This window comes from Schistocerca americana, chromosome 5 (assembly GCF_021461395.2).
Source record: "Schistocerca americana isolate TAMUIC-IGC-003095 chromosome 5, iqSchAmer2.1, whole genome shotgun sequence".
NCBI classification, from domain to species: Eukaryota; Metazoa; Arthropoda; class Insecta; order Orthoptera; family Acrididae; genus Schistocerca; species Schistocerca americana.
In genome coordinates, this window is record NC_060123.1 from 340,172,572 (window position 1) to 340,196,953 (window position 24,382).

The 24,382-nt window shown below is 42.9% G+C and overlaps 1 non-coding gene across 1 annotated transcript; it reads left to right on the plus strand.

The window, feature by feature from the left end:
- Positions 1-2,899: 2,899 nt before the first annotated feature.
- Positions 2,900-2,972, plus strand: Trnai-aau. Its single transcript has one exon. It is a non-coding gene; the product is annotated as a tRNA-Ile (tRNA).
- Positions 2,973-24,382: the final 21,410 nt, after the last annotated feature.

A 24,382-nucleotide genomic window follows, 5' to 3' on the forward strand; every position in this document is an offset into this window, starting at 1 on the left:
ACGGCCGCATGTGTCAACGTTCGCAAAGCCCAACTGAGCGAGTTTCCGATAGCATATTTCCTGGATATACGGTTGCTTTGTTACGCTACAGCACGTGTCTGCTGGCGACCGAATCGGCACTAGGAAAAAAAATTACTACGATTGCTGGCGGCGGGATAGTAACGGTAGTGGATGGTGTAGGACTTCCAGCGCATTGTGGATCTGTTCTTCTGGCTCATCAGCTGGCTGACATGCTCATTCCATTAAATTAGTAGTTACTGGTCGGAATATGCCAACGTAACGGTCTTTAAAAAAGGAAGAAGTACAAAAGCGAACGAAAAGTTGTAATATATGAGTCAGTGTTTTGTAGAATTACAGTTCTGCTAGTGAAGATTGCTTTAAATATGCTAGCATTCTTTGGCGTCGCATTAAGCTACCGATGCATTTGAAACAAAACCGTAGTTCTACATCCGTTCAATTCCCCTTCAGTATATGCTCAAGTAATATAGGTCTTTCGAGAATATTCCGTTGGTATGGTTCTACTGGCTTATTATTAGCTCTTCTTTTAAAACAGTGACAGTTCTACTCTGTAAAACAGTGCTACAGGATGTCAAGATTATACTTACTTGCTTACCGGTTTAGAATGAGAAATGTATCTCTCTTTTGTGTTTATTTTGTACAGCAAAAATCCATTTGGCTCATCTAAAAGACTGATACTGTCCAGAAGTGAAAATACTGTGTATGTTGATTTCATTTGGTAGGAGATTACGTCTGACACGAGATAATATTACTGTATACAGGTGCTACGAAATTTGTGTTACACAACATTTCTCATTCCTGCTGAGTTTCTGTTATGCAGGAAAGTACTTATTGCAGTTTTCATCCTAAAGAGAGACTTCGACATTCTTATACATTCGAAAGTTTTTGAGTGTATCGTTTCAAAAACAACTCTTAGGACATACGGTCGTAGGGGGAAGAGTAAGGAAGAACGGTCACACTAACCCACTGAATATAACCGAAAGTGAAAACAGTATCCTCATCTCCCAAAAACCTATAATACGTCCATGTTATTAGTTTTTGTGTTCCGTGGCCGTGGATTACATTAATTAAAGAAATACAGCAACCAACCACTTTATATACTTTTATTTATGCCGGGATGCGTTTCAGGCTTTCACCGATCTTCAGTTGGCGTGTTTCTTATATCACTCTTCACTAAGTACATAGTTGAATCATCAACAGCTATTTGGACGCTCCATTGACCTGTGCCAAATAAGTTTCGTTTACTTACTGTGCATTCCGAATTGTATATTCATGATATATTTCTTGTTAGACGTACGTACTTCTTACTCTGCGTGTTGTTGCTACGATTTTCGTATTTATAATCGTAGCACAAACACTTTTTACACTTGTATGTTGCACATAAACAGCGCAGTATCGGCCATGGTGCCGACTGACATCTATGTTTACACCGGAAAATTACGACGACTTGCTGAAACATAACGCCTCCGAATTTTTATGTGAACACTCTTAATCTTTTAAAACAAAGCAAAGGTTATTACCATTCTTAATTTTTATTCTCCGACGAAAGCATTTCTCCTAACGCGAGACCAGTTTGTTGATACCGTCGCTATCGAATGTTTGACTTTTTGATACCGTCACTGCGGAATGTTTGACTTTGTTGATGGAGACACAGTCTCACCTCTGCTTGCACCGCTTCATCTCTATGAAAGTGAAGTGCTTGAAGGTGTTCTTTAAGTTTTGGAAGCAGATGAAAATAGGAAGGGGTCAAGTCCGGACAGTATGGAGGACGATCGATGACAGCGAACCCAAGACGTCGGATTGCTGCAGATGTCGCAGCGCTCATGTGTGGTCTGGCATTGCCGTGCTGAAGGAGGAGAGGGTGCTCCATGTGAAGTGACGAACTCTTCGAACCCCGATTCCAACAAGCTGTTTCTCACGCACCGACACACTCACGTTACGCACAGCCGTGTTACAAGCTACAATTCGGAGCCCTCTAGTGGCAGAGGGCTGCACATATACAGTAACGTTTTATTTAGAAAGATTTTAGAGTTTTTACATGAAAAATTCGTAGGCACTAGTTTTCAGCACTCCCTCGTATATCTGTGGTCCAAGTTACATATTACTTACTGGTTCTGAATATACTATTTATAGTTCAAGCTCCTGTCTGACTAAAAAATTAAAATTGCCTAGCATGAATTTGTTGAGTGCTGTGTATGGTTATTTATAAGTTCAGTAGCGACTGGTTAATTAAACTATACCGAATATTACGAAAATAATATACTTCAATTTATATAAATGAATTTATATTAAATATTTTATTCACAGTTGGAGTGACATTTTTAAGCAATAAACGCACAACAACTGACTTACATGATTGAGAACAACTATATTGATTGGGTGCGCTCACATAGGATATGACAACAGAAATTTGTTGTCTTTTGTTTATTATTAGTATTATATTTTTCACGAGTGTAATTACTGTGTTATTGTAAAAAGTAAATTCTGGAAATTCCTTAGAATTTTTTTTTTTTGGTTAGCTTTGGTTGGTCATTTAGGATGCACATTTGGCAATGCACATTTATGAAAATAAATTTCAGTTTCTTCAGGTAAGTTTATACTTTTCCTTTGTTGGCCAGGTGGAGTATTTGTAAGTTGTGAACTATGTCGGTCTTCATCTTCAGCTACACGGGTGAAGCAAATGTGGATTTGCTTAAGTTTTGTAGACGAAAAACATCCATGATTGATATTGAAATTTCTTCGGGTAATTTTGTTACGGGAATTTCCGAACACTCTGTATATGTGATGTCTGTTATATATATTACATAAGTAGTGTGTGGTATAAGTTGGGGTCTTATGGGAGACGTGCTAGGGTAGTCCGTGCGGTTCTGGTGACCACTGTGTCTGGATGGCGTAGTGATCAGCGCATCTCCTTAATAAGCAGAAGACCCGGGTTCGAATCCCGGTCCGGCACAAATTTTCACGTTTCCTCATTGATATAAATCAGTACCCACTGGTAGCTAATGTCTTTAATTCAAATGAGTGTTATGGATTGCACATAAATAGGTGGAAAGAGCCATTGCTGTTTGGATACAGAAACAAGCATTTCTAGGTGTATCCACGGAGCAACTGAAAGTGGAATATTAACATAAAACTAGATGCAGCAGAAGCAGATGCCACGCTAAGATTTATTGGAAGAATAATAAGGAACTGTATTTCACTTACGAAAGAAATAGTTTAGGAAACACTCGTTAGACCGATTCTTGAATATTGTTCGTCACTCTGTGTTCTTTGTCAAGCAGCACTAATAGAGGGTATACGGGAGATCCAAAGCGCATTTCGGCATTTATTAAGCGTGAAAGCATTAGGAAGAGGTTTATCAAACTCCAAAAGCAGACGCTACAACAGAGCCGTTATGCATCTCGTAGAAGTTTACTACCGGATTTCTCTGAGCGTTCGTTGCAATGAGAATTAGGTAATTCTTGCCAAATTCTTCTCACTATAGAGCAGAACGGTAAAATGAGAGAAATTTTAGATAATTTGGCGGCTTATTGACGACAGTCGCCCCCAAGCGTCATTCGCCGATGGAATAGGAAGTGGGGGAAATTATAGCGACTCCAGGTGCACCTTTGCAAAGCACTGCAAGATGGCTTGTTTGATCGAATGTGTGTGAATGTGGAGTACTCATCTGAAGCATGGCCGACTGAGCTACGGTGGCTCGTGCAAGATTTGTGGTAAGTTATACAAAGTAGCAGGCGCGCCTGAAGACGGCCGCTGCTGAAAGGAGGAGACCGGAACGCTTGCAGGCAGCCGTGGCACGCGCGATGGGCACTGCGCCACGTGCTTCGGAGGTCCGCTCCACTCCAGCGCGGCCGGTGCGTCGCTAGGAATGCCGCGCCGCCGGCACCAACAGATAATCTCGCCACTCGCCACTGACTCCCAGACAGGGATTCTGCCTGTTCCTCGTGTGGTGTTCCGAACTGCGGCGGTCTTTCTCAGTGTTCACATTTTCTAGCCCACCAGTAACACCACCACAACCATCACCACCACCACCACCACCACCAGCACCCCCCCCCCCCCCCCTACTTTATAGTCTATCTGCCATGTATAAAACACCTTTAAAGTCTGATAGCTTTACAAATGAGCTAATGCGTTGAATATTTGACGTTAAAATGTAAACGAGAAAAGGTTGGAAATCATGTGTTCAGTTCGTTGGATTCGCTGTAAGTGCTCTCATTCATTGGATGAATACACTGAAGTGACGAAGTCATAGGATAGCGATATGCGCCTGTATAGACGTCGGTAGTGTCGCCTACAGAAGGTATAAAGGGACGGTGCATTGGCGGAACTGTCATTTGTACTCGGGTGGTTCCAGTGAAAAGGTCTGCGACGTGATTACTGCCGCACGACGGGAATTAACAGACAACGCGTAATGGTAGTTGGTGCTAGAAGCATGGCACATTTAGTTTCGGAAATCGTTAGAAAATTCAATATTCGAAGATCCACAATGTCAAGAGTGTGCCAAGAATACCAAATTTCGGGCATTATCTCTCGTCACGAACAACGCAGTGGCCGACGACCTTCACTTGACGACCGAGAACAACGCAATTTGCATAGAGTAGACAGTGCTAACAGACGAGCAACGCTGCTCGGAAAAAAAAGAAAGAAAAAAAAACCACGTATAAATCAATGCGTAACTTACGACGAGCGTATCCGTTAGGATATTGCGGCCAAATGTGGCGTGAATTAGCTGTGGCAGCCGACGACCGACGTGATGGCTATTGTTAAGGCCACAGCGTCCCTCCTGGGCTCGTGGCGTTATCGGTTGGACCCTAGAAGACTGGAAAACCATCGCCTGACACGATGAGTACCGATATCAGTTGGTAAGAAAACAATGTGTGTGTGAAATCTTATGGGACTTAGCTATTAAGGTCATCAGTCCCTAAGCTTACACACAACTTAACCTAAATTATCCTAAGGGCAAACACACACACCCATGCCCGAGGGAGGACTCGAACCTCCGCCGGGACCAGCCGCACAGTCCATGACTGCAGCGCTTAGACCGTTTGTAAGAACTGATGGTAGCATTAGAGTGTGTTGCAGACCTACGAAGTCATGAACCCAAGTTGTCAACAAGGCACTACGCAAGCTGGTGGTGACTCCGTAATGTTGTGGGCGATGCTTATATGGAATGAATTGGGTCTTCTGGTACAAGTCAACAGATCACTGACTGGAAATGATTGTTTGCTTACTTGGGGACCATTTGCAGCCGTTCATGGACTTCATGTCCCCAAACAACATGTGCTTATGGATGGCAATGCGCGACAGGTCGAGCGAATGATTTGACCACCCACATCGCCCAAGACGAATCCCGTGCAGTATTTATGAGACAGAATCGAGAGGTCAGTTAGTGCACAATATACAGCACCGGCAACACCTTCGCAATCATAGACGGCTATAGAGGCAGAATGGCTCTACATGTCTGTAGGGGACTTCCGACGACTTGTTGAGTCCATGCCACGTCGAGCTGTTGCACTTCACCAGAAAAGCGGATTGGACACGATATTAGGCTGTATCCCATCGCTTCTGTCACCTGAGTGTATAGTCTGGGTAATTTCCGCGCCGTGAGATACGCAGCCTCAGGACGTATACGCAGGTTCTGTCTGTAATAATCGTCGTACTGTGTACTTTAACTACAAAATTATACCTCCTGACGCATACATTATGAAAAACAATTTATAGTCTTAAATTCATGGAAAAATGAAAAGCAAATTTTTGTTGCCCCCTGGAAACCGTTAGATAGGCAACCTGCAACTGGGATCGTGCACCATGAACCGTGTTAGCCGTGTAGTAATATAGTTCCTGAAACAATAACACTGTACCTAATGTGTACAACGTAACTCTTCTAAATCGAGGACACTCTGTATGTACACTACTGTTAATTCTACACAGCGACATAGTTTTTTAGCTATTAGGGATCAGAAACGGGGCTAGTACGAGTCTGATGTTCGGTTGCATACTTTACAAATCAAGGCGCCGCTGTTACATCAGTGGCCACGGGCTTCCTTCGTTCCCGTTGTAGTTGGTGAGTATGCGGAGTCTGAGAACTGTAGCGCTGCAGTCCTTTCATACTCGTCGACTCGTTCCCTCTTACTGAAGCATGCGGGAGTTTAAGGCTAGTTGTGACTTATTGTTAGTACGAAAGATGAGTACGCGATCTTGCTGCTGTAAAGTAGCGCCGACAAGGCGAAATGACGGACTGTCGGGATCAGATAGCTTTTAACGAAGCTGCGTTCTGTGGTGCTGTGCGCGGTAAAAGACGAAAATAAATTCATTGGTGCAAATTACACAACTGCAAACGTATTCAGTTAGAGGAGGAGTGATATATGTAATAAGTTTTACGTTATATTTCACGCTTCAGACGAAAAACATACAAGTTTCGTCCCAACCAAACAAAATGGCTGTATTCTTGTTTATTAAAACTCCGCCATGAGAAAAAGTATGTGGTGTGTCAAACAAAAACTGGGCATACAGTAACATCACTTTTGTACCCCTTCAACAAAAAGCACGCTATTTTTGTATTTATTTGTTCATGCCAACTTGTGATTATAGAATAACAACGGGTTGTATAGCTTATCCTTCTTCTGGAAAGCCTGGAATTCTCAGGGAATTACATTTTACCTCGAAAAATGAGGAAAGTCTCAGCGAATTTCAGCAATTCCATAAAATCTCAGAGAATCCTACGTTTTTATCCTACCACTGAAATTTAATTTTATTGAGTTTTACAAATCACAAATTTTAAAATACTTCATAGTGTGTTGGTTATTTTAATGTTGTTTCATATAAATTATCGATGTTTAAAAACTGCGGTTAAACCGCTGCTTATGGCTGGTACATAGCTCTGCTGAGAGGAAAGAAAAATCATTATTGTGGTATGCTGCCCCCCTCCCTTGCCCGTTCATCATTAATTTTCCATTGATTTGTCAGGAGCTTCTTTGCACCATCTTCCTCATCATGCGTGGAATTTTCAGGGATTCTTTTTCCAAATTTGAGTAGCCATCCTAGATTGCACTTCATCCTGATGTCATGTTTCCTCGTACTGTCGTTACACATTCGGTAACTCATCGAAAATGTGTGTACGTAATTGTTAGAATTCTGTTAATACATTATAAATATTAAAAAAATTATTTATGTAAACGTATGTATAAACATAACAAAATTCACTGTTTATCGATCAGGTGTATAACTTGCTTCTGTCATTTAGACAGGTCGGACATTTTGTGATATTTCAACTTGCACTTGAGAAAGGATATAAAGCCCTAATCACGATTGTACAAAATAAATGAGTAATAATTTACATTTTAATGGCGGAAATTTCTTTCAAAGCAGTTGCGTATGTGGCGGTAGGACGCGAGTCCGGGGTTATACTTGCGAACTCGTGTACTCGCTCTCCTTTCTAATCGAGTCGAGTCCACTTGTACCACACAACAGACTCAGGTGATGAATGGGCTGCGACGGAGACACTAATCGAGTCCAGTCTGCGGGCGCACGGAGGCGGTGAGTTCGGAGATGACGTCACAGGACTCTCTGGCGAGTTTAAAGCGAGTATACGGAGCTCATTTCTGATATTTATTAGCTATTCATCACGCCTTCAGTTTATGGCGGACAGAAAGAAAGAATGCAGAACGTAATAATTGCATTGAACATTTTGCATTGCGCTCGTAGCCACTGTCTTGGAAGTTGCATGAACGGGTGAATTCCTTCTTCCTTGGTTCCTATACCCCTTTGTAGACCGACAACCAAGATCACACGAAGTAGCTTCACAGTTATGTGACTGTCTTGAGAAGAATGTTTGCCGATGGAATCCATTAAATTCTACGGAACGACGAAAGCAACGTAGTGTGTGCCACATGGAATCGTTGTAGTACCACTATCGTTCTCAATATCGCATGAGTATGGGGAAATGTGGTACGACTTACAACTGTATTCCCATTCGACGTAATGAATCGCAACCATTATGAGTGGAAAAAAAACACACGACACTGTTGTAACATTCTACAATGTGTTAGAATATTGGAGCAGTGTCTTGTGTTTTTTCATTCATGATGTATAAAATATTCTACCAAGAAGCAACGGAACACTCAATCAATGCATTTGCAACTGTGTTTAAATGTGAATAAATGCAGGGTAATGAGCAGTGAAAGGACCCGATAGTATCCGATTACTAGATCACTTGTAAACTTTTGGGGTCTGTCTCATCGTGGAAACATTTGTAGATACCTTACGGAGCAATATGAAATGAAACGAATGAGTTTAACCTACACGAAATTATAACTGTGATGATCACGGAACTTAAACGGAAATATTTGAAAGAAATGCGATGTTGCTGTCACGAAACCCTTCTTAATACATTTAGAATGCCGGTACTAGAGTGAGACAGCGCAAAAGTTACGTTGTTTCCGTCGCGGGTATCACACAGTAGTTATGGGTATACAATAAGATGAATTAATCATTTTTCTACAGCTTAACAGAACAGAAACAGAATTGGAAGTCACTAGTATTAGTACGGTAAACATAGCACATTATACAGTGACTTACGAAGTAAGTGCTAGTCTAGTCGACCGCAATACTATTCAACTTGAGAGTGAGGGCGATTCGATCGGCTTACCCTGAGTTGGGCATCATCTGGATTGGTAGGATACGCACGACTAACCTTGAAGAGTTGATAGTGCCATGCTTTTTCCTTAGTTATCGCTGTAATTGTTTACTGCAAAGTCACCACATGTTTCCGACAACGGCGAAATGCAGTAAGTGATGGTTGAGTAGTAATTGTAGATAATAGTCCGCCACCAACAAGTCTCCAGTCACATAGTTTCGTAAACCGCTGACGTCCAAGAGCGGTAGTAATCGAGAATACAACCAATATTTCGAGACTGTGTGTCATAAATTAATGTCTCATATTGCTTTTGTAGTTGATGCCATTTCAGAACGGCACTGGCACGTTGCAAAAGATATCAACGCTGGACCCGATGTCTTTCAAGATTGAGTTTTCACCATGTATCCGACACGTATCGCCGAGGGAGAAGAAGCAGTGATTATGCCAATAGTATCAGTGATCTATGCGTTCTTCTTGCTTGTTTTCGACTTCTCCGGTTGTTCGTTTAATGACGCTGGGAGTACTCTTTCCATAAGATCATATATCTGTCTAACTGAAGGTAGTCACAGGCATTCTGTTAATTACTTACTCTTTCTCATTCAGAGCAATATCAGAATGTTTGGCAGTAGCAGATCCACCTAACAGGTAGTAGATTTTTTACTATGAAGAAACAAAGAACAAAGACTGACTTTCAGCGGTTATCGATAGGCGCAGCCCAAACGCTACCAGTAAGCTTTCGGATGGTGTTATTCCGGGCCCAAACGTTAACCTTCTCGTCCTTAGTGGGAGCTTTAAAGGTGAAGAGTACGATCTACTCCTGAATACTCGCACATTGATGTGTGCGAAGTGGGAAGCGGCTATCCACACCGGAATATCGTCAGCTTTCTGTTAGCTTCACAAGACAAATCCGTCGTTCGTGTCATACTCTCAGTTTACAGTTAATCTTGTTGAAACTCGTTTCCTTGGAAGCAGCGCCTGCGATATAGCAGTGTTATTTTATCGTGATAACGCTGTGTTCGCATGTGGTCGTAAATTTATTGTGCGGGGAGCGGCGCTAGATTTCTGCTGATCGCTGCGGGAATGCGACGGACGTCACAGCCGCTGCTGTGACAGCGCTTTGTTTTCCAATCGATCACGGGGAGCTACGATGAAGAATCGCTTGGGGTAGGCGCGACGGAAGGCACGTGGCGGGTATATCGTAAGGCCTGTTTTCTGTTGCCGCCAACTCAGTCAGATTAGTCGTGTGTTCTGTTGCATATTTGTCAGTGTCGCGGTTTTACTTTTACGGAAAAACATTTTCGTTTCGGTTGCGAACGCTGGTAGTTAGTACAACGGCAATGTTGCAGTGATTTTACTTGCGCACTCTCTCTGTTTATCGGTTCAGAGATGCGAGTTATACGCTGTAGTAACGGAGCTAGCGCAGGGGCCAGCTGAAAAAGCAACCGCTTGTGAGGAGGTAGTTTCCTACTGTCTGCATCTGTGTCACATGAGTATTGCCCTGTAGCGTTACGTGCTTCGAAGACAAACAAAATCATCTGTTTCGACGTAAAAACGCAGTTGCTGAAGAATCTTGAACAAGGCTTTGATGGATGCACTCTAGGAAAGAAACTATACGCGTCAGCAGTGTTCGTCATACCTCATAATAACCATAAGAAAGACATTTACAGTGTGTAGTTCATATGAATCAAATGCTGACAGGATGTTATTCAAGAATAATTATCTTGTTCGCTAGAGTGTATAAATATCTTCTACTTTCTAGGCGAATGAAGACTGGAACATATCTCCTTATCCCCTGTCCGCAGTTACCCCTTACAATTTTGCGATTAAGAAGACCATCTACGCAATGTTTAGCTACTTAATTTTTACTTTGCTGCCACTAGATACTTTTTGCTTTATTTGTATCATAATACAGTCGTAGTTTTGTTGATCGCCCTACCAGATTACCATTTTTGCCGTTGTCTTCACGTGAGCAATGACAAGCCTGTTGTCAATTTTGTTGTCTCTTATTATTCCTGTAACATACGACGTTCGCCACACACCTTTATTTGTACGTTTTGCCATGTAAGGCTTTATACACAAACAACAGGTGCGCTAAATGTCGTGCGCGAGAAATAAGACGAAGACAACGATCAGAAAACTGTCGGCATAGACAAGGAAATCCAAACAGTAACGAGAAAGTCGACTCTTTGATATAAATAAAGCGAAGCGCTTCTAAGGAGAAAAACTAAGCACTGAAATGTAGAATTTTTTTAAATCAACTTAAAAATCATTGTAGAGGCGAGCGATAAGAATTCTCTTTGATCAATAGCATCACAGATTACGAAAAAGTTATTGTGTACGCGTTAACTCACAAGCAAAGGCCATCTAAATGCTCTTGCCATCCGTCTACTTTTAATAGAACCATTTCATATGGGAGGATAAAATATGCACAGTGTAACAGTTCTGCCGCGATGATTTGACTATTCACGCCGGAATTTAGCTTGCAATTTCATCAGTAACAACTGACCTTAGCCGAAAGCGAGGGTACCTCTACATACGTTGCCGAAACACATTCACAGTCGCCCGTATGATTTCCAAAACAGGAAAACATCTCGCCGATTTGAGGGACAGTATTCTTCACCATGTCGAATCAACAATGATTACGTGTGTGTAGCCGTTTTAATGAAGTGTTTACCACACGATTTACGAGTAAACGAATCACTGATCTCATACATACAAGAGCTGCTGTCGCAAGTGCAGTAATGGGCGCAACTTGTAAAATTTCTAACATGGCAGTAACAGATGGTAAAAACATGTTGCGTAAGGAACAGGTAAGAAAGCATATCGCGAGTCAGAGCAGGGCAGCGCCACTCACTCCACTGTCTCTCTCTGCTGGAGGCTGCATTAGCGAGCCAGCATCAACAGCACGAGGTAAGGCACTCTTCCTGTTCGAGTGGTGGTAATTGATGTGAGAAGCGAAGGTAGGTGGAGACGGGCACAAATGCAGCTTGGCAGGGAGGAGGGATCGGGGAGAAAACGCATAGAGCGAATAATCTGGGAGACATTTTCTCTCTCTCTTGAGAATGCGTGGTGCTATTAATAACTTACTGGGAAGCTAAGAACGGCAGGTCATCGAGAAGAATAACCAGGGAGGAGAGTGGACTCTCAGCCGCTACGTTTTTATCCGTATGCAGTGGAGTTAAATGGCTATTAAATTTTCTAAAGAAAGAACAAACACTTTTGTGTTGATACAGAATAAACGATTTTCCGAGCTTAGACATAATGAGGCATCTGGAACAGAATGACCTCCTGCGCGGCATCCAGCATGGATTCCGAAAATATCGATCATGCGAAATTCAATTTGCGCTTTACACACATGACGTAAGGAAAGCCTAGGAGCAAAGGAATCAGGCGGATGCAATATATATAGACTTCCGAAAAGCATTTCACTAGGTACCACACGAACGTTTATTAGCAAATTTCGTAACTGGATCGAGGATTTCTTAGTAGGGACGACAGAGCATGTTATCTTGGACGGAGAGTCATCGACAGAAGTAGAAGCAATTTAAGGGGTGCCCCAGGGAAGCGTTTGGGACCCTTGTTGTCCATGCAGTATGTTAACGACCAGGCGAACAGTGATAATAGCAACCTCATACTGTTTGCGGATGATGCAGTTGCACGTAATGAAATACTGTATGAAATATCCAGGCCGATCTTGATCGGATCCGAAAGTGGTGCTAAAATTGGCAACTTCTTGTAAAGGTCGAGAAATGTAAAATTGTGCACTTTGCAAAACTTAGACAAACGGTTTCCCATGAGTCAGTTTATATAAATACCTGAATACAACAATTTTTAGGGATATGAAATGGAATTATCACATAGGCTCAGTGGGAGGTTAGGTAGATGGGAGACTTCGGTTCATTGGCAGAATACTGAGAAAATGCAGTAAGTGTACAATTCACTTGTGGAACCCACACGAAATTGGACGAACTGGGATACTCAGCCTATACAAAGAGGGGCGACACGAATTGTAACAGCTTTGCTTGAATTACAGGAGAGCTTCACGGAAGTGCTGAAAAACCTGAGAGCGGGATGAGTCTTGAAGATAAGCACCAATTATTTCGCTATAGTCCGCCTCCGGTAGCTGAGTGATGCCGGCACGGCAGCTCAGCGTGTTCGGTCAGAGGGCTGCGTGCTCTCTGTAATAAAAAAACGGAGTCAAAGAATCAACGATCAACTTGAACGGATGTCTTGTGACGTCCGCCCAGACCAAACGCAACGAACTACATCGAACAAAAAAAAACAAAACAAAAAAATTGGTCAGCGCGACAGAATGTTAATCCTAAGGGCCCGGGTTCGATTCCTGGCTGAGTCGGAGATTTTCTCCGCTCAGGGACTGGGTGTTGTGTTTTCCTAATCATCATCTTTTCATCCCCATCGACGCGCAAGTCGCTGAAGTGGCGTCAAATCGAAAGACTTGCACCCGGCGAACGGTCTACCCGACGGGAGGCCGTAGTCACTCGACATTTTATTTATTTCGCAATAGCCTACTTACAAAGTTAGAAAAAAACAGTTTTAAGAGACAAATCGAGGTTTTTCAGCCTGAAACGTATCGCTCCTGTAGTGACCTCGAAGACAAGAGTAGCCTAATTGCGTAAAGAGTTGTTAAACCTGTAATTCTTCCCGCGCCCTATACGCAGTGGGAACGGAATGATGCCTTAACAAGTGGTACGTGTACCCTTTTGCCACACTATTCACAGTGGTTTGCAGAGTATAGATGCAGATACAGCACAGTGCGCGACAACGATATTGGTGATTCTTGTTCTTGATGCAGGTTCTTCTTATGAGATAAATATCAGTGGTGCTGGAAGGTAAAACGCTAGTGATTAAATTGCATTAGGGATGTAAAGCTGTAGGTTAGTGATTATGGAAGTTTGTGCCGATGGTGGATTCAGGTGGGGAAATTGTGGGCTAAGAGAGTTTAAGGTACGAGTACTATGCAGATGAGTTCCTAGAGATGAAAGAGGGCATGGAATGAACATTCAGGATTATGGTTTTGGTGGAACTTGTCGTTCAAGAAGAAGAGAAAGGAGAGGGAACCGTTGGTGTGCAGTAGGAGAAGAGGGAGGATGGGGAGTCTTGATGTGTAGTTTCTAAATTCATCATTATTCTTCTGGTGGTGCATTCCATAACAGCGATTAAATATGTATCGGGAACAGGAAAAATCTATATGAAGTCAAAAGAAAACGTAAATTCAACAGGGGGAATTAATATAGATTTATGGGGATAACGCCAGAAAAGTACAGTGTAGCTACAAAGGAAGCCGGCTGTTCGATGCTTGTGGAATGTGCCTTTTGAGTGCTGCGCGAGTGCATAATCCTCCCAAGTCAGATTAAAGACGACCGTGGGCGATGTGTGGTGCTAAGTTTTGTGGAACCAACGCGTACCATCACAATGAGAGCGTCGCTCATATTCCCAGCGATTTAAAGAAGAACGACGTTCTATTCGTCACACGGTATTCAGAATCTTTAAAGAACCAATATTCTTTTAAAAGTGTTGAATGATTCTACTGTCTCCAACGTTGGTCTACATCTACATAGATTCTGTATTCTGTAAGTTACTATACGGTGCCTGGTGGATGGAACACCATATCAATATTATCGATCTTTTTTTTCCTCTTCCATTCGCGTACTGAGTGAAGAAAAAATGTATAACTGTATGACTATGTATATTTCCTGACTTGTGTTATCTTTCTCATGATCCCTACGCGAAATAAACGTTGGTGGCAGCAGAATGGACGCACAGCCCTCTTCGAGCACAGGATATCTAAATTTTGCGCACCAGTGTTTCGCGAGAACTACGTCGTCCTTCGCGTTGGCATTGCCATTGACGTTGCCCAAGCATTTATCTTAATTTCGTATGCATTGCACGTCTCAGAATTCGCTCGATATCTGATGTCATGCCTACCTGATATGGACTTGAAGGGAATAATGGTCTAGAAACGGACGCACTAGCGCGTTGTACGTGATTTGTTTTATAGATACAATACATTTTCCCAGAACCTTTGCAACAAATCTAAATCGTCCATTCGCCTTCCATAATATTGATTTTACGTCATCGTTCCATTTCATGTCGCTTCTTAATATCACTAATAAATATATATGCTTTGTTGTGTGGTCAATATGTTCACTGGTTATCAGATATTTTCGAGACATGAAATGGAATGACCACACAGTCTCAGTCGTGGATAAAGCAGGTAGCAGACTGTGGCTTAATGATAGAAGACGGGGGAACTGCAATCATTCACTCTTGAAGATAGACTGAAACTATCGCGAGAAAGCCTACTTAACAATGTTTCTAGAATCAGCTTTAAAGGATGACTCTGGGAATAAACTACAACCCCCTACGTATCCTCCCGTAGGGACCGTGAGTACAAGATTAGGTTTATTGCAGCACGCACAGATGCATTTAAACAGATTCTTCCCACGCTCCATACGTGAATGGAACGGGAAAAACCCTAGTAACTGGTGCAATGGGACGTGTCCTCTACCATGCACTTAACAGTGGTTTGCAGGGTATGGATGTAGATGTACGTTTAAAGAGAGCTGCCATTCATAATACCAAGTGCAAAATTTATCAGAAGTCTTTCTCAGTTCCCTTACAATCGTCCAACAACGATACTTTTCTATACGCAGCATCATTGTCTGTGAACAGTCTTATTGTGTTGCTGGTCCCATCTGATAAATCCTTTACGTAGACTGATAACATTAGAGGTCCTATTGCGCTTCTTTGGGACACACCCGAAGCTACTCCTGTTTCTGTGAAACATTCACCGGCCGAAGGAACCTTCTGGTTTCTATCACTTAAGTGATCGTCGAGCCAATCGTGTATTTGTGGACATCAAGTGAACGTAACTTGGTTAGTAATCGACGATATGGTACAGTGTGGTACGCCTTTCGGAAACCTGAGAAGACGGAGTCGACTTTTTCACCTGCATCTGTTGTGTAAAATACGTCGATTTTATTTCACACAAGAGTCATTGCAACATAGAGCAGAGGCGCATATGAAGATAAACCAGGCGGACACTTCCCACGCGCAGTGTCCACGAATGGAAGGAGACAGGAGGAGAGTAGGAAAGGAGACGACAAGTAACAGTACAAAGTACCCTCCACCAAGCACTGTACTGACAAATAACGTCTCTCGACTCGAACAGGAATTTGCATTTAAACATTTGTACACAGACCCATTTCACACTTCTAATGACGCTTGCAACGACGTGTGATTGTGTTGCTCTTGGTGTGTATACAACAGCACTTACAATTTCGGAGGAAGGCGGTTTAACACGCCAGTTAGTGAGTTACCTCAATAAGTAGTTGACGTGTTCAGTATGCGTGTGTCAGTATTGTCACATATATACAGAAAAAATGAACGAAACCGTTAATGTTTGGAATGCTTTATATATTGTGGCATCCAAGATAAGAAGGTGTAATCCAACGGAAGACGGTGTAAGACAGGATGGTGACACTCACGATGTTTTTGGTGGATCTTTTTATTCGGTAACATGAATATTGATTTGACCACTCAACTGATGTTGCACTGAAGAGGATAGCGGATAAAGAAAACGGCTTTACGGACGATAACGCGGTTAAAAGTGTTCAACATCGTAGTGGTGGTGGCAGTGGCGGAAGCAGTACTCTTCAAAGAGAAACTGACAGTTCTGGTGACTATGAACGTTCACCAGAAAAGAAATGCAAAATTTTCGGAATAACATCTTGAATGCATTTATGATGATTATCATACGTCTCCAAGTAAAATTACAACCTGCAATTCGTTATTGAAGAGACATCCATCTACAAAAGACACATGTAACATCAAAGTAACATTTGATATTGTGGAGAAAAAAGGCGTAATGAACAACCATTCCGAAGAAACAAGGCAATCAGAGAACAAGATAAAATGGCACATTGTATCCAAATTTGACATAGCAAGGAATGAAGGAAAATGTGCTCATTATTGGTACCTGAAATTTCGGGTAATGCAAAAAGCAAGAGAACTTGGGCACACAAGGTTTAAATGTTCTGCATCTTTCTTAGCACGTCTCAAGAAAGAATATAGAATGTACCGTAAAAACATCACTGCTATCATAACAGCAATAGATGTACGGGAAGACCAAGATATTCGCAAGTGTGGGATCCGTTTTGCCGAAGACGTAAACCAGAAATCTGCGAGTTTCCGGGTACGGTCACACTGCATTTGGAACATTGGACGAAGTGGATTTAGTCATGAACTAATTTCTGGTGCGGCTCTTTGAGTTGACACCTAATTAAAAAAAAAAAAAAAACTGTACATTTGTTTCTTCAGGAAGTACTTTCAGTACTGAAGAGATTCTTCCACCAAACACCCAGGGTGAAAATTATTGAACTATATGAAATAAAATAGTCATAACTTCTGAACGGTGTCCGTTAGGACGTTCAAATTGCACGGTTGGTCGCGGGCATGATGGGAGTTAGTATGCAATGTATGGTTTGGTTTAGCGACGAAGCCCACTTTCATTGGATGGGTTCGTCAACAAGAAAAATTTGCGCATTTGGGGGGGGGGGGGGGGGCGGGGCGGGTGCATCGTGCAGTGTCCAGTCACGGAATAATCGGTGCGATATTCCTTGTAGCGCGGTGACTACCGAGCAGTACGTGCAGAGGTTTTAGATGATGATTTCATCCCCATTATTCAAAGTGATCCTGATTTCGACAAGATGTAGTTCATACCAGACAGAGATCGACCCCATCGAAGCAGGGGCCGCGTTTTGGCTCGGGGGTATCCAGAGGCCACTGGCATGGGCCTGAATTGGCCACCATAGTCTCCGCATCTGAACACACGCGATCCCCTTTTGTGGGGCTATATTAAAGACCAGGTGTACAGCAATAACCCCAAAACCATTGCTGAACTGAAAACAGCCATTCAGGTGGTCATCAACAGCATCGATGTTCGGACACTTCAGCGGTTCATGCAGAATTTTGCTATCCGTCCGCCACATCATCGAGAATGATGGCAGGCATATAGAACATGCCATAACCTAAACCCGAATATCTGTAGTGATGTTTACATATTGAATAAAGTACGTCGACGCAGTAGTTTGTAACTAATTTACGTTTCATATAGATCAACAATTGTTATCTTGTACATTTGGAGGTCAGCACAAGCGGAAGACCATTTAGAATCCTTTTTCGTGAATGTTGTTAATGACTGTGTCACAAATAACTGAAGTGTATACTACTTTGTCATTCTCGGAGTGCTCACAAGGAGACAACGATAGTAAATGATTCATTTGCGGGTAAACGCATTGATCATTCCGCCAAAAACAACAAAATACGTACAGCCTATGGATGTATATTTCTTTCGTAATACAAAATGTATGCAGGAAGTAAACAAATTCTGTAAGGACACTCTGCAGTGACTTCAACTCTCAGTGAAGAAATAGAATTTTCATTATGAAACTTCATTTTGTTATTCATAACCGGTTGCCTGTTCCAGTATATCAGCCTATGCTTCAAAAGTCCTGGCAAGCGGCTGGGCACAGTACCCCACACACGTTGCTGAATTCAAGAACGCAATTCAAGTGGCATTTGATTTTGCAGTTCAGAAATGTGATTCTGAGGATCGTCCAGATATTGCTTTCGCCAGGGGTGGCTCTTGTCATTCTGCATTCTTGTTTCATGCATTTTGTTGAGGAACCTCATTTTCATTTTTATAATAGTGGCCAAACTAAGAGTAACATAATCGAATGCTTTCACCGTCGTAACGACAGTGGTACGGAAAGCTTTTAAATTCAGCTGGAACACCGAGTCCTTGTTCGAACCGAGGGACGTCCCTTGAGAGATTTGCAAAGTGTTTATGCAGCTCCAGATGCAGAGGAGAAAGAGGGAAGAGGAAGGAAAGGTTCAAATGGTTCAAATGGCTCTGAGCACTATGGGACTCAACTGCTGAGGTCATTAGTCCCCTAGAACTTAGAACTAGTTAAACCTAACTAACCTAAGGACATCACAAACATCCATGCCCGAGGCAGGATTCGAACCTGCGACCGTAGCGGTCTTGCGGTTCCAGACTGCAGCGCCTTTAACTGCACGGCCACTTCGGCCGGCTAGGAAGGAAAGGGCTAAATTTGATTTGCTAAGGTCGGATACGTCGAACAGATGTGCAGAACTATAGACCTATATCTCTAACGTCTATAAGTTGTAGAATTTTGGAACACGTATTATGTTCGAGTGTAATGACTTTTCTGGAGACTAGAAATCTACTCTGTAGGAATCAGCGTGGGTTTCGAAAAAGACGATCGTGTGAAACCCAGCTCGCGTTATTCATCCACGAGACTCAGAGGGCCATAGACACGGGTTCCCAGGTAGATGCTGTGTTTCTTGACTTCCGCAAGGTGTTCGATACAGTTCCCCACAGTCGTTTAATGAACAAAGTAAAAGCATGTGGACTATCAGACCAATTGTGTGATTGGATTGAAGAGTTCCTAGATAACAGAACGCAGCATGTCATTCTCAATGGAGAGAAGTCTTCCGAAGTAAGAGTGATTTCAGGTATGACGCAGGGGAGTGTCGTAGGACCATTGCTGTTCACAATATACATAAATGACCTGGTGGATGACATCGGAAGTTTTGATGCTGTGGTATATCGAGAGGTTGTAACAATGGAAAATTGTACTGAAATTCAGGAGGATCTGCAGCGAATTGACGCATGGTGCAGGGAATGGCAATTGAATCTAAATGTAGACAAGTGAAATGTGCTGCAAATATATAGAAAGAAAGATCCCTTATCATTTAGCTACAATATAGCAGGTCAGCAACTGGAAGCAGTTAATTCCATAAATTATCTGGGAGTACGCATTAGGAGTGATTTAAAATGGAATGATCATATAAAGTTGATCGTCGGTAAAGCAGATGCCAGACTGAGACTCATTGGAAGAATCCTAAGGAAATGCAATCCGAAAACAAAGGAAGTAGGTTACAGTACGTTTGTTCGCCCACTGCTTGAATACTGCACAAACTGGGATGGCGGCTAGACTGTATTGCGTTGTGGTAGGATGCCAAGAGTGTGTAGATCCGCACACTATTGTTCCTGTAGGCGTGGCAGCGACCTTAGTTCAGAGTTTGATCATCGTTTCGAAAATTCGACTTCCCGCTTCTATTTATTGACTCAGCGAGTGGTAGACCTATATTAGTGGGCAGATGTGACAGGTTGGGCGAGGGAGGAAGGCGAGAGGACCTGGCAGGTTGTGGCGGTGGCGGCGCCGTCGAGTCGCGACGCTCTGCCGACGTCGGCGTCGGCGACGGCATTGCCCGCATCCGCGGAAGGCCAAGCCCGCGTGCGAGATCGATGACAGGCGGCGCTTGGCGGGCCGGCCGCGAGAGCGCGCGCGCGTCGGCGGGCCACGCCACTCTGCGCCAGGCGGGCGACTGCGGCCGGCGGAGCAGGAGCGCGCGCCGCCCTCGCCCTTCCAGTCCGCTGCCGATGGCACGTCGGCGCGCCGCAGCGCTAGCGCAGGTACTCGCCGCCACGGCCCACGCTACCCCGCTTCACCTTGCTGCATCTCTAGGCACGCCTCCTACTAGCGCCACTCGCTATATTGACACCCTTATCGACGAACCACTGTCCGCTTTGGACTTTGAGAGCGCATCACAAACTTCGAGAAAGGAGCGTCACCGGCGTCGTATCCACGGCAAGCGGCGTGTGGAGGTAAATGGTGAGCACAACCGGTCAGCTCGGTATTTCCGGCCTGCTCCAGTGTTCTGCATAGTTGAGCTAAAGCCAAGTGGAAGAGTGGCTCGAGCGGTCTTGTAAGTTGCCATAAACTGAGTTTTGGGCGGAGTTGTGTGCATGTTGTTACTGCCGACTGAAAAAACTTTAAATGATATAAGACACAGTGGAATTAATGTTGATACTCTCAACGTTTTTCGAAGTGGGACTATGTCAAATTCGTCATAATTGTCTTGGATCGTCAGTGAGATGCCTTGCCATTCACGTTTATGTATCTGCTGCCAATGGGCTTCCACTTTTCCAAGTGTGGACTGCTTGCATAATTTGAGGGATTCAATGCTTTATTGCACCTGGGTATATTATCAGCACGTACACAGCATTGGCCCATTAACCTGTAGGGTAAATGCATGGTGCATGGTTGAGTGCGCCTTAGGCGATGCAGACATTATAGTTAACGCCTTATGGGAGTGGGAACTATATAGAAGTGGTAGAGAGAGAGAGAGAGAGAGAGGTGTGTTAGTACATAGGTTTTTTTTTTTTTGTACTTCGACTGCATAAGGTTATGGCATTTTGTTTTACTACCATGCCTTTACTACAGTATACGTATGTAATGCACCTCTTTCTCCGGGGGACAAATATTATCAGTAGTAGCATATTAAGCTACAAATTATCATTTTAAACCTGTGTGGTCTCCCTGGTGTGCCTAGTCGACCACAAGTCCCCGTCACGCTGTTCACTCTAACAGAGTACATACAGGATTGAAGACATGGAGAAAGAAAAGTATCATCACAATTTGAATTTAGAGTAATATAACTTTCTTACCTTTATTGGTCGTTGTTGTACGCTCGTGGTCCAGAGATGAATCTCGCCATCAGCTGTTTGTCTGTGACAGCAAACTGGTTCAGTATCACACAAGAATGGTAAACGCTTTCTCTGTTGACAACTATCACTCATTCCATCTACAGGCAGTATTAAACATCTGTAGTCTGATTACTTGGTTGTCATTGCCACTGAGAAATTATGAATTATGCTCAGAACATTTTTTGATGGTAGGCACATACTGTAACGTGATTTTAGCAAAAACCATACTGGCACTCATACTTTCTATCATTTGCCACAAATCACTGTGTGGACATAGCGTCTATATACAGTAATTTGGTTCGTCAGTTGAGGCAGCAAGGCACCAACATATCGACTAGAGTCCATGTTCAGCATTACAATAACACAAGAGGCAGAAATACAATCGTTACTTCTTATAGGATACAGTGACCTAGAAACTGTATCATGTACAGAAACATTCACTGATGTGTGGTTGTAGACGCTGGATATATGTTGAAAATATCAGCAGCTTCTGACGCAGAGAGCACAGTGTCACTTCATTTAAGCGCGACTACAAAAGCAAATAACATACTGGAAATATCTGTTCCTGATGCTCAATGTATTTTTCGTAGTGCGCAGGCTTTCGAAGTGTAGGAGGTACTGTTACGATAGCACGAACGTTCTGGACACTTTAGGGCAAACTTTCATCTATAATTTAGTATGTTTTGGCGGAGCATGGATTCAGCTAAACTCCTATCTCAGTAGATTTGAGAAGTGTATGTGCAATTACCCTGGATAATCTGCATCTAGAAGCATTTAAGTCAAGCGAGAGAGTTAAAGAGCCCGGACTGGATTTGGGAAAGGGTTAATTGAAAACCGCCTCCATCCATCATAGTGTTTTCCCGTTGTTCCCTAGGTCTAACTAGTTCGAATTTCTTCCTTGAAATAGTTATCTTTTTTAATTCTTAGTATGTGTGGGACTGTCTACAGTAGGAGAGAGGCGTAGTTTCCTTTGCAAATAGTTATTTCTTGTTCATTCTATAAGGACTTCGACTAAACATGAATAAAATTTGCCTCTTGTCTGGTCAGATTGGTGACGGTTCCATTTCTTCGGTTCTGATAGGTAAAGTTGTTTTGAAGAAAACTTTATCTCCATCTGAGCTTCACTAATATTTGACGTCCACATTTAATGGCACGTGCGGTAGTTAGTGCTGTGTATCGCTGACGTACATTGTGGGGCCCAAAGTCTCTAGAAATGTACTTCGTTTCGAAGAAACCAAAATTTCACACATCCTGTGGAGGACCCTAACACCATTTGATTTCCGGGAAAGCCTTATATTAAGTTCTGATGCATTCAGATGCGTGATGAATGGTTTCCGGTATTATGAACGAATTGATGCGGCACGCAATCGACGCGCCTAGTTGACCTCTTGAATGTTTAATGGGGTAACTTCTGGGATTTGATTAGGGCGCTATAGCAACTGCAGCGACAGCGAAATGGTTCTGGCTTTGCAGACAGTCATTTACTGGTCCAGAAAGCAATGGCGGCGTTGTTTCCACCACTCTGTCGTCGCTGCTATTTGTCTGGAAGACACCCGCGCGACGCTTAAGAGTCCAGTTTTCTCCCGACGGATAATTCTCACTGACCGGGCGTCAGAAGCTACCGTTTTGTTCGGACAGTATGGGTTATATTTCGTATGCCTATCAAGGGATGAGTTGCGCCCACCTGACGTTTCTTTCAAGAAACTCTGTAGCGGTAGAGCTGTGTGCCTCTAGCGGTTGTGATCTCTCCCGGAGTGTCCTCGCGTTTGCTACTCTGCAGTCTGCCCCTTGAAAACAGTTCTCCGTTGTCAGAAAACAGATGTACGACGGACGATGGCGCATTGTGACAAAAAGAAACAACTCACATTACTAACGAACTATGTCGTATTATTGCGCCACCGGTCTTAGACGAACTGTTTTCTTTCACTGCGACAAATTCCGTTAAGTAGAGCTCAGTGGCAGTGGATTGGCAGTTTACTATAGATCTTTCAAGACGATCACATCGGGGAGAAATGTTTATTATATTTGACAAGATTAGTTGGACAGTGCTGTCGAACAAGATTAAGCATACATCACCCTGCGTTAACTAGTTCCTTACTCATAAGCTTTGTGGTAAAGTGGAACTACACGGTCAATTAGTAGCGAAACCCGAAAAATCAGTAAATTACGCACTATGTTACTTAATTATTTAAAACGAACTATCTTCAGTAACACCGATTGCCAACTGGTACATCCTGAAAAACCGAAAATTCTCGTATCCAACAATAGTGTTCTGATTATCTAACAACCATCAAGAAGCAGCTGTTGTTAAGTTTACAAGGCTGTAGTTCAAAGGAGCGCCATATTCCTGCCGTGTTTTTGTTGAACTGGTTGAAGTTTATGCTACGATGTGAATAATTCGTGTACTCACTGCTGTGCCGATACATATCTTCTGTTGCCTCCTCGGCAAACCGGTGCCAAGCAGATTGCCACAAAGTTGCCAGATTAAGGTTGTAAAATGTGAACTTCACGGTAAAAGGTTGCCCGTGCAGTAAAAATATTATCGCTCCTTTACTGCCAGTCGTTGAAGACGATGCCGCATTATCTCCCGCAGAAACCTCGTGTAGCTTCGGATGCTAAGGGAGAAAATCTGGCTGCACACAGTGTCTCGAATAATAAGTATCATGCAGCAGAACGAGCAGTCACGCGGTTGGTTCCTTTTTCTGTTGTTAGGAAATAGTTGTCAGGTAAATACAGTATACAAACTCACAAAATAGAAATTACGTAAGGAAAAGTACCCTAATAGCGACAGCTGTGTTGGATGACTGCGATATTGAGATATGCTTTTGCAAAATGTAAGTGAAATAGAAAACTGTTAGTTCGGAGACTGTCAGGTTCAGCTTCCTAATTGTAAAGGTTTTCATTTTTTGTCACAGTGGCAGCTTCCTTTCACGAGGTGAGTTGCCTCAAATACAGGGTGTTACAAAAAGGTATGGCCAAACTTTCAGAAAACATTCCTCACACACAAAGAAAGAAAATATGTTATGTGGACATGTGTCCGGAAACGCTTACTTTCCATGTTAGAGCTCATTTTATTACTTCTCTTCAAATCACATTAATCATGGAATGGAAACACACAGCAACAGAACGTA